Here is an 11,642-nt window from a genome sequence, read left to right as displayed (position 1 = left end):
TATTGGAAAGTAAGTGCAGAATTTGTAGACTAGAAGAACGAGAGACATCTGCTTACTTAGCATATGAGACTGATTTTTTTTTAACAAAAAATTTATATATATGTAAACAGAAATTTTGATACATTCTTTCCAGGTACTCACTCATACCATCATAACCTGATTATCTGTGCTAAAGTAATATTCTGTATTTCCAAATACATAAGATGCTACAAGTGATAAGATTACTGCCTGTATGTAACCTGTAGACTATAATAGTCCTTCTCTTGAGTGGATCCATTGTGTACAGTTCTCGCCACTTTTTGGAGCCCATATAATGCCAATAACTATATATTATATATATATATATATATATATATATTATATATATTATATATATATATATATATATATATATGTGTGTGTTTGTTATTGTGTATATGTATATGTGTGTGTGTATATATGCATATGCATATGTGTGTGTATATGTATTTGTATATGTATATGTATATATATATGTATATATATATATGTATATGTATATAGATGTATATATATATATATGTATAGGTATATATATATGTATATATATATATATATATACATATATATATATATATATATATATATATATATATATATATATATATGTATATATATATGTATATATACACACACACACACATATATGTGTCTGATGAATGGAAGTCTATAGCTACCTGCCACTACAATATTTTTGCCCAGCTTGATATAGTTTCAGAGGAATGATTGATGGAACTGCCATATGCTGAGACTTGTGTTACGCTGCCAGTGTTGGATATTTCCCCTTGGTTCCTTTATCTAACATTTAAATTCCATTTTGTGTTTTATCTTGCACATATTACACTTCCCTTTATTCTTATTCAAATATATATTCTAGAAACCTCATAACATTTTTCATATTTGTATTGTCTTTTCTCCTCTTATTATCATATCAACTATTAACCTTATTTATAAAATCAAGTGAGAACTGAACAATTGTGGCAGTTTACAAGTTTCAAAGATATGATTTAACAAAAGATACTTTTAAAAACTACCAGAATCTAATCTAACAGTAATTCATATGCAGGTATAACAGTGTACAGAATTAATGTAATTTAAGAGCACCTAAATATGAGTGAGTTTGATATTGTAAATTCAGGTGAACTTCTCCTTTGGACCTATCCTTTAGGTGATAAGACACAGGGTAATGAATGTTCTTTTTCATTGAAGAAAATAGCATCTTATTAGCGACTTAAATACAGTAACTTGACTTGGGGCCACCTGAAACTAAATAGGCTGTACTTAAAAAAGGTACAAAGAGGCCTTTGCCATTGTTTCAAAGTGATCAGCTGTTCTTCCAAGATGTTTCAATGGGCCAGTGTTATTTTATTTATTTATTTATTTATTTATTTATTTTTTATTAAGGTGCATTTGTGGTACAGTTGTGCTGTGAGTGTGAAGCCAAATAGGTTGTGAGTTCCATTTATTTTTGATAATGTAATTACATGCAGTTTGAAAAGTAATATTCATAGCAATATTTAGGTGTACATAGCAGTGCAGTTGATATATATGAATATTTGTTTTGTTGCTGTAATACTTTGTAATATTACCAGTAACTGTAAAGATAACCTGCCTTGCATTGCAGTATGTTTGATGGCCCATTCTGTTTTTTCCATTCCTTCTTTCTTATTGCTTAATGAACTAGTGTTAGTACCTTGTTGCCCATAACGTAATTGCTTTTAGGTGTACATTGTACAAATAAGAAAAAGTTACTATTAAGAGTGCAATAGCTTTTGTATATTTTCAGAGACTCGTTCATACCAGAGTTTGGTAATCATTCTATTTTATTCTTTTCTTATTCTTTTATAATATAGATAATCTTTGGACATCAAGTATACCAAATAACAAGAAATCATGAGGGTAATGCTACAGGTAACATTCTGCTTCCTCTGTATGGGTGACTTTCGTGTCTGCTCTGACTCTGGTATTGCTGTCCTCACAGAATGCATATACCTATTAGGAGTCTCGTGTGATGTATTTTTCCTCCACAGTGTAGCTTTATGTATCCAGCCCCTTCTCAAGTTTAATTGAGACACTGTGGTCTTCTCATTTTTTAATTAACATGAATAGATGTATTATATTGCAATAACTACTGAATCTTCAGTAGAGATTGATTGTTATTTCAGGTCATTGTTTAAAACAATCAGTTAAAAGCAGCACAAATTGCCATAAGAAGGTATCTGGTAGGATCACTTTGATTTGACTTGTGACAATACAACATCTGGCATAGAGCAAAATGAAAGTCAGATGCATAGATAAATGAGGATTAAGGTGACATTATTGAAGTTGTAGATGTGGTGTTCCCAATTTTGTGTTGGATATTTCACCTTGTTATTAGAGGAATTATTACACTGACAAGCATTGTTCTTGATCAGTCGCTAATTAAATCGTAGAGAACTCATTATCTGAGGTCCCATAGTTTTTGCTAGGATAACACCAAGTTTCTTTGTTCATCTTAACCTTATGTTTAGAAATAGTAGTTTAGACTCAATGACCAGGTACAGTAGGAGATAGATCTTTCTACTTGTTCGTTTCAGTAGCACTTCATGTAGTAAAAGGTCCAAAACTGTAATAATTTTACTGAGCTTGGTATAATGTGAACACCATTTCCATTTGCTCTGAACCAAATGCCGTGCTCCAGTGTATATCTACCAGTGGAACTAATGAAGAGATTAAAAAGTGTTTCCCACAATCAAAACTAATCTTGGAAATCTAGTCTGTGTTGTAAATTAGTAACAGAACCAGAGTATCCACATGAAGATTTATTTCTGGTTCCTTGTTTGTTACATCTTCATTTTATGTAAAAATTAATTATTGTGTAGCACATGCAAACACGCTCCTACATAGCGTACACACCCACACGCACAAAGTTCATACTGGCAATCCACACACACAATCCACACACACAATCCACATTCAAAGTCTGCACACACACACACACACACACACACACACACACACACACACACACACACACACACACACACACACACACACACACACACACACACACACACACACACACACACACACACACATATGCACACCTACACCTACATCTACACATACACGTACACGTACACGTACACGTACACGTACACGTACACGTACACGTACACGTACACGTACAAATACACGTACATATACACATACATGTATGCATGTGCATATGTATATGTATATATGTTATGAGTGTAAATACTTTTAATAATTAGTAATCAGTTTTGTTTACATCTGTGTATTCCTTATCCTCAAGATTATATGTATATTAAAATTACATAAACATATATGATGTAGTAGACTTTGCCATTGTATTATTTTTTTATAACTGCATCAAAGAAGTTCAAATATAGGAAGATTAAAAAAGATGGATTTATGTAGATGATATTAGTATTTTTGATAAAAAAAGGCAAAATCTATAAAGCAAAGAAAATCAAGAAACAAATTTAATATTATATATATACTCTGACTATTATAATACATTTACATCAGATGCTTCTGGAAGAAATATACCAAAAATAAGAGAATAATAAAGAAAGGAAACATACACGTTGGTCTGTCAGCTGTGATTTTGGAATGTAACTACGTATCATTACTACTATGGCGATGTAGGTTTCTTTAGCAATTCCCTTCTATTTTGCCACAGGTTTCTGTTCAAGTTCTGGGAGAGATAAAAAAAGATAAGAAAAAAAAACATTACAAAGATGGAGAGAAAGATACTTTGTTATCTAAGCACCAAAGGTCATTGAAAATTTAGTGATAAATCCAAGAGATGTATAGGAAGGGGAATTAAAGTAAGACATTCCCCTAAGCTGGGGAGGTCAAGTTATCGTACAAGGTTAAGTGCTCAAACATCACTGTTAGATGCAGATTTAATTGTGTGCCAAAGGATAATAAAAACGTAACCCAGTGCAGTATGGAATTGTTCAAAAGAAAGTTAGATGACTGGCTAAATACAATACCAGATGAACCACCAACGAGTGGGAGTGAAAGAACTAGGGCTGAATCAAATTCCATCCCTCAACAAGTTTTCTTACACCAGACAAGAGGTGGGTGGTTCCTCAGGATGGCCCCGACATGAGCCACTATCGGGACTCATGCTAGAATGCTGTCAGCTGTGATTATCCCCCTTTTCATTAGTCGCTTTCCTGATCTTAATCTTTTATGCATCACAGCTCTCTGCATGTTGTTTTACAGATAATACCCCAACCTAGTACAATTGCCATTGGACAATTGACAGTTATTCGTCACGTCCTTTGGGTGGTTTATTGTCTAAACCTGTCGCTTGTGTAGATAACCCTGACTGGTTAGTTCTTCTCCCACCTGGTCTTGGGACCTTACCTAATTTTTGAAGATTATTTATATGTTCCATATGAGATTAGTAATGGCTTTCCTTGTAGGTCGAGTTTGTTGGTAGGAACCTCTGACTCCATTCTTCCACTTTCACAACTCGGCGTTACCGAATTTCCTCTGGGTGATCTCTGCCCATTTCATTGTAAAGGTATTTGTTTGAGATTTGACTACGTTTATTCTGAATTTGTTCTCAGATGAACACCTCAATAGAACAGAATCGGGCATATACAAATATTAAGTAAAATTACGAATCATTATCAAAACCAGTTAGTTAAGAAGCCGATTTGAACATCCTTCTCTCCTGATTACTTCCTCGTTCGTTTTTTCTCTGCCCGATCATTTTTAATGCACTTCTACAACACCACACTTCGAAGCTTTAAATCTTTTTCATATTTCTCTTCTTGAGTACCCAGCACTCGGATCCGTAAGTCGCAATGAAGAAGACGAATGAATTCAGAAGTCTCATTTTCGTCTTAAGTGTGATGCTCTTGTTTTTTCAGATGTTGGTAAGCGGATCTGCCATTCTTCGCGATACCTATTCTTTTGGTTTCTGGTGAGTCGTCATAGGTGTTCACAAATACGTGGACTCTCTCGTATTCTCCACAGCTTCTCCGTTTATTATTATATGGATTTCATCAACAGCCTCTCTTGCAGCATTTCTTTGAATTTCCATTTTAGCAACGTTTGCAATAGAAGTTTTCAACGGTTTCGCCTCCGTACTTTATTAATTCTGCTGTTATTTCATCTATTCCTGGGCTGTTTTCATTTCTGAGTTCTTTAATAGCCTCTCTGGCTCCTTTGTGCGTCTTTTGTTTGTTGATGTGTTTCTCTTTGTCACTTCTTACCTTCATTTTGCTGATTGTTTCTTCGGTGGATTTCATAATTGCTTCTTTTCCCTCTTTCCATAGTTCATTAGGAGGAGTCATTTTTACTTCATACTTTAAAATCAGTTTGCGACAATGGTTCTATATTAATTGTCTAGTGTTTTATTGTTGCTATATAGGTGGTGTTAGTTGCTCCGTCTTCTTCAATCTGTATTTGTTATCACCAGCCAACAGGTCTAGTTCTGACATTTTTTTTTATACAGCTTTTCAATTTTTTGCCCACCATAATGTAGTCAATATGGTTTATCGTTTTTCTGTCTGGTGAGTTCCAAGTGCAGAGATGTCATGGGTGATGTTGGAACAGCATGATTGTTATTGCAAGGCTGTTTGCAACGTAGAACTCAATAAGATCTTCACCTCTTGCATTTAGATATCCTAACCCAAATTTGCGTTGCCTTCCTTTGCATTTAGATCACCCGCGATGACTTTGTATCTCTGCTTGGGATTGTGTCCACAGTTTCTTGGGGCGAGTTATTGAAACTTTCCATTCGCCAGACTGGTCGGAGCAGAGCGCTGAATGATGCTGATGTGTGGTTTGACTTGCGGTCTGACTTTCATTATACGATTGTTGATTGGGCTCTACCTTGCGCGGGCATTGGCAGTTACTCTTGTTAGCTTCGTTGCGACTCCATGCCTGTAGTTTCATTCTTCCTTTCCAGAGAATAGTACAGTTTTATTTCCTCAACATTTGAAACTTCCATTTTCGTTCCATTTGGTCTTACAGGTTCCGACATCGTATCTGTCAATTTATTTGCAAACCATTTATAGATTGCTCATCTTCATAAGTTTCTATTTTATTAGTGTTCTTAAGTTGAATGTAATTTCCAAGTTGAATGTGGTTTCTTCTTCGCATGCTTTCCGTTGTTAGCCTGGTTGACCACTGTGCAACGCGCCCCCTGGCAACTCACGGGCGATGTGGTATAGACAGACGTTCTTTGCGGGGTAGGGCGCAAGCTATGTGAACTCTCCAGAACTCCAAATTCAAGTTCCCCAAGTTCCAAACTGCTGCTTGCTCTCAATAATACTGGACCTCCGCCAGAGATACTGCTTCCTCGGACCAACTTGCACTGATTGCGACTCCGCCAGACACCCGGCGCTTCTAGTAGCTTCTTGTTTTTTTGACAATGTGTCCTTCACTTTCATGTAGCGATAGTCACCTCCCCCAGGGAGGGTGGTCCCAGCAGTACAAGAGACGAAATGGCACCTCCGTTCTATCCCCCCGGCCATTGAGACCCTTAGCGGATACAATCTAACGTCATACCCAGGGAGTGTTAGAAGTTGCAAAGTATTGACCAAATTAAGTAGTGAGGCAAATAGATTTGGCGTGATACAGTATACAGTCTGAAATGATAATACAATATAAGGGTTCGATGGTGAAATAGAGGAAAACACGTCTATCTCAACAAATTACGTACAGAAATTAGATTTTAAAATGTGCTGATAATTATATAGAGCAGCGTTATATTTTTCTAGTTGTCGGTAATTCTAGCTTTCTGCAGTGTGAATTTTGTTATTTCTTTTGCTTCCATATTCATTTTTTTGGAAATTTGGTTGGTTTCTTAGGGAAACTAAAACGTGTTTCCTTACACAGTTTAGTTGCAGAATTTAGTTGCAGAAGTGAGAATTGAAGTGGAATTCCTGGTCTCTTGTGCTCTTCGTAAAAAAAAAAAATCCTTGCCGTTTGCTTGCGGATTGTAATTGTTAATGAAAACCATTTTCAGAGCGATTGGCAGCCGCTTCTTTTCGTTTTGGTAAACTTCTCCGTATCCCTGCCTTCCTTAACTCAACGTATTTGAAATTGTTATTTGAAATGCGCATGTCCGGAGCTGACATTATTTTAGACTAAGGGGATTTCTGAAAAAAAGGCCCTGCATAAGAAGCAAGGGGCATTCTGGGGTAAAAGTTGGGAACCTGGCTTATTAGCATAATTTGGGCATGCTGAATAAACCCAGTTTCCGAGCGAAATGTTACGTTTTTAATTGTCTAATTTGCATAAACAAAATGGCCGCCAGACAATTATTCGAGTTTGTCCATACTACTGCAGTTTACTCTGGCACAACGGGATGGAATCTGGGACCTTCATCTCCACGCGCTCAGTCAGATGTTGCCATACTTCATGAGGTACGACTTATTCAGTCACGCAAGATGGGGTCCAGTGTATCTAGCGGAGATGTACCAACTTCCAGGTGGCTGTGCAAACAGATTTCCAAAAGGGTAACTTTGTTGTCAAACGTTCAGTTCTGAACTTCAACCGACCAAGCCATGGAGTGGATAAATGGCACAGGGAAAAAAGGAGGTGGAATCATTGGTATCACGAAAACAACATCAGCACTTTGTAGATAGACACTTTCGTATGACTTGAGATCTCAGATTGCAGCTAAAACGCACGCTAGTTCAACCACGGTCCTGGCAGTGTGCGTGTTCACAGCGAAGCTACTCAGTCACGGCAAAAGCGGGATAATGACGACGAGGCTGCTTTGCTCTTGGTCTTCCAGAGATTCATGGTGTTTGCATCAGGTTCACCAGACACATCGCAAAATCTCGCCTCAAAGGATTTGGCAACAGAAGCAATTCAAAACTCATTATTTTGTGCCAAAGAACTCGGAGAAGAAGTGAATACCTTCGTTGACAGGAGGATGATTGTACCTGACCAAGCTGACAAGCCAGATGTTCCAATCCATGCACCGCTGACGCCAAAACGTTTGCATCTCTATGAAGTGGTTAAAGACTCTAAAGACAAAGACAAACCAACCATCCTGAAGGAATAGGAACGTCCTCCGACGCGTTGTTACTACCTACGAGGCAAATCGGACTGTTGACTTGCCGTTTATCTTTATGCATGAGATTCTCCTAGTCCCTGTATCACTTGCTGAAATGAAGGGTACACTGCGCACCGGAAACAAATCCGTACTAGCAGATATGTTAACAGAAGACGTAGTCTGCCCTGATGAAAATGAACTGAATGACTCCTTATCTTACCTTATCATTGATGGGCAAGCACAAGTAGTTTCACTGGAAAAGCCTGACAATGCAGTGACCTTTTGGTAATTTGGCTGTCACATACGTAAGAGTAGTTCTGAATGCAAGTTCTAACTATCAGCGGATTGGCGTTGCGTTTGACAGATACGAGGAAGAAACAATCAAAGGTGCTACTCGGACACGACGTACAAAGTCAGCGCGACCCATCAGACGACTCATCGAGGGTCGCGATGAGCCTCTTCCGAAAGACTGGACAAACTTCCTGTCTCTTGCTGGCAATAAAGCAGATCTTGCGCATTTCTTGTCAGAGGAATTGTGTTCTCAGGCGCCTGATGATAAGGAGACTGTAGTTGCAGGTGGGTTCAGATAAGAACTTGAAGTAAGATCACCAAAGGCAACAACAGAAGTGAGTCATCTGAGAGCCAATCACACGGTTGGTGTTACACGCGGTGCACAGTCAGCTCAATACGGTTGTTGTCTTATCAACGGACACGGATGTTCTCGTGCTCTTGGTTTCCCACTTCCCACGTGTGTAATGCGAACACCTGTGGATGATGTCTGATGCTACTAAGAAACGGCGATACATACCCATTGAGGCAGTTTTCAACAGACTACCGGAAGATTCAGCAACAGTTCTGTTACCATTTCATGTATTAACCGCTTACGACACCACGCCCTACATCGCAAATCACACCAACAAATCATCATGGAGAGTTTTTAATGTGCACCATCAATTGCTCACAAACTTAGGCATGGGTGAACTCACAGAGGAGACCATTACATCCTCAGAATCGTTTGTCTCAGTTGATGCAGCAAGACATATTCTCTTTGCAAGGTCGGGTAAACCGGGTATATCGGATTCAGCGTGGCAAAATTATTCTAAAAAGCCTGGTGCCCAACTTTTGCCCCAAGATGCCCCTACCATTCACATATTATGGAAATTCCACCAATCCATTTGAGTGTGGCGTTTTGAATTAATTAGTTAACAGTCGATTTCAAATTCCTTGATTAGCAGTTTTTTTTTCAATCAATCAATTTGCAGTTTTTCATTAAGTAAGTAATTAACTCTCTATGACTGCTAATTACTCTTCTGCAACACTTTTCTCGTAAGATCCGCCATCTGAAAGGACGTTAGATATTCATGCATCCATCTATAGATAGCACTTATTTATATAGATAGACAGATACATGAACGAAATAGCCATCGATTATATTATTAGTTTTCTACATTTTTTTGTCTGGGTAACTATTACAAATATTTGACCCCCCCCTCTCTCTCTCTTTCTCTTTCTTTCTTTTTCTCTCTCTCTCCCTCTCTCTACTGTATACATACATACATACATACATACATACATACATACATACATACATACATACATATATATATATATATATATATATATACATATATACATATATATATAAATATATATATAAATATATATATATAAATATACACAATATATATATATATATAATATATATATAATAATATATATATATATATATATATATATATATATATATATATATATTATATATATATTATATATATATATATGTATATATGTATATATATATATATATATATATATATATATATATATATATATATATATATATATATATATATATATATATATACATATCCTTTGGTGTACGTGTTTAATCTTGTATAAGGGGAGAGCACCTAATTCTCACTGGCTCGAAATCTAAATGAAAACGACTTATATATTCTTATGCATATTATGAACATCGGTCTTTTTCTAAATATTTGTATATCCTTTCCCATGGTACCGTCTGCAATTTCGCTTCTGATTTTGATTAAAATAAAACTTCTTGAAGCTCAATCATCAACAGTAAGAATTGCATATTAGGTCGATTAATGAAGTAAAGACTATTTCATCATATGATCAGTTTCAAATCATAACCATACTCTGTGTCAAAGACCTTCATGAGGCAAGCTATGTTAATATACTTGACCACGCTTTATTTCTCCATGCATCCATTCTTTCGGTTAAAGTCCATGCTATAAACTTTTCTTTGGGTACTTCTGGCAAATCGCGGGCTTGACTGGCGATCTTTCCAACCAACTGGGCTGAATCCCGGAATATCCTTCACTGATAACCCATTCCTCGCACACAGGGGGACTTTTTAGAAGCACACAGGGCAAATATTTGCAATTTGAGCGTTGCCATAAGAGACTGACATTATAAGTTATATATTATTATTATTATTATCATCATTATTATTATTATTATTATTATTGTTATCATTATTATTATTATTATTATTATTATCATTATCATTATTATCATCATTATTATTATTATTATTATTATTATTATTATCATTATTATTATTATCATCATCATTATTATTATTATTGTTATCATTGTTATCATTATTATTATTATTATTATTATTAGTAGTAGTAGTAGTAGCAGTAGTAGTATCATTATACCATTATTATCATTAGCATCATCATCATTTATATACCCGCCTCCCCCGCGTTCAAATTCAATGCCCGGATGTTCCCCAGGAGAAACGGGCGGGGGTTATTCTCTTTGTACGATGTTTCCTTTGTGAAAATCAGTTGATATGCGAGTAATTTTACAATCACGCTGATTATATGGTATACGTGGCAAATATATTCCCCGATTAAAGTGTGACCATAAATGAGAATGATAACATTAAAGATAATAGTGATGGTAACAACAATGGTAAAAATACTACTGATAATAATGATGATATTAACTATATTGATGATAGCAATAGTATTAATGATGATAATAATACTGATTATTACAACAACAACAATAACAATAATAAATATAATGACAATGATAGTGATGGTAGTAATGATAATGACAACAATAACAACAACTGTGATAATTATCATCATTATAACAAATAATGACACAAACAAATTATGATAATGATACATAATAATAAGGATGCTGATAAAACCAACGTAGACGCAGCACAATCATAAAATGCAAATCACACCGATATTATCTATGAAGTCGACGGTCTGGGATAAGAAGTCGACGAATTCCCTAAGGAAGAGCCGCCATTTTGCTTTTTTGCATGAATTTCGCCTGCATTATTATTATTACCATTATCTCCGTCACAATTATCATTATTATAATCAATACCATTACGGACATAAGGTACAATTGCATTTGTAATATCAATTTTACCGTTGAAATAATTTTTACATAGTATCAATGCGAAAATACGACACCATCTTTCTCGTGATCATTCCTGCCATTGTTAATGGTATTAGTATAATTGCCATTCATTTTCTTTATCATTGTCATCATCATTATCATTATCACTAACATCATGATCATCGTCATTATCCTC

The sequence above is a fragment of the Penaeus japonicus genome, unplaced genomic scaffold, assembly GCF_977035675.1.
Source record: "Penaeus japonicus unplaced genomic scaffold, GWHDUDI00000001_assembly GWHDUDI00000039, whole genome shotgun sequence".
In the NCBI taxonomy this organism is placed as follows: domain Eukaryota; kingdom Metazoa; phylum Arthropoda; class Malacostraca; order Decapoda; family Penaeidae; genus Penaeus; species Penaeus japonicus.
Note: the sequence above shows the minus strand (reverse complement) of the source record.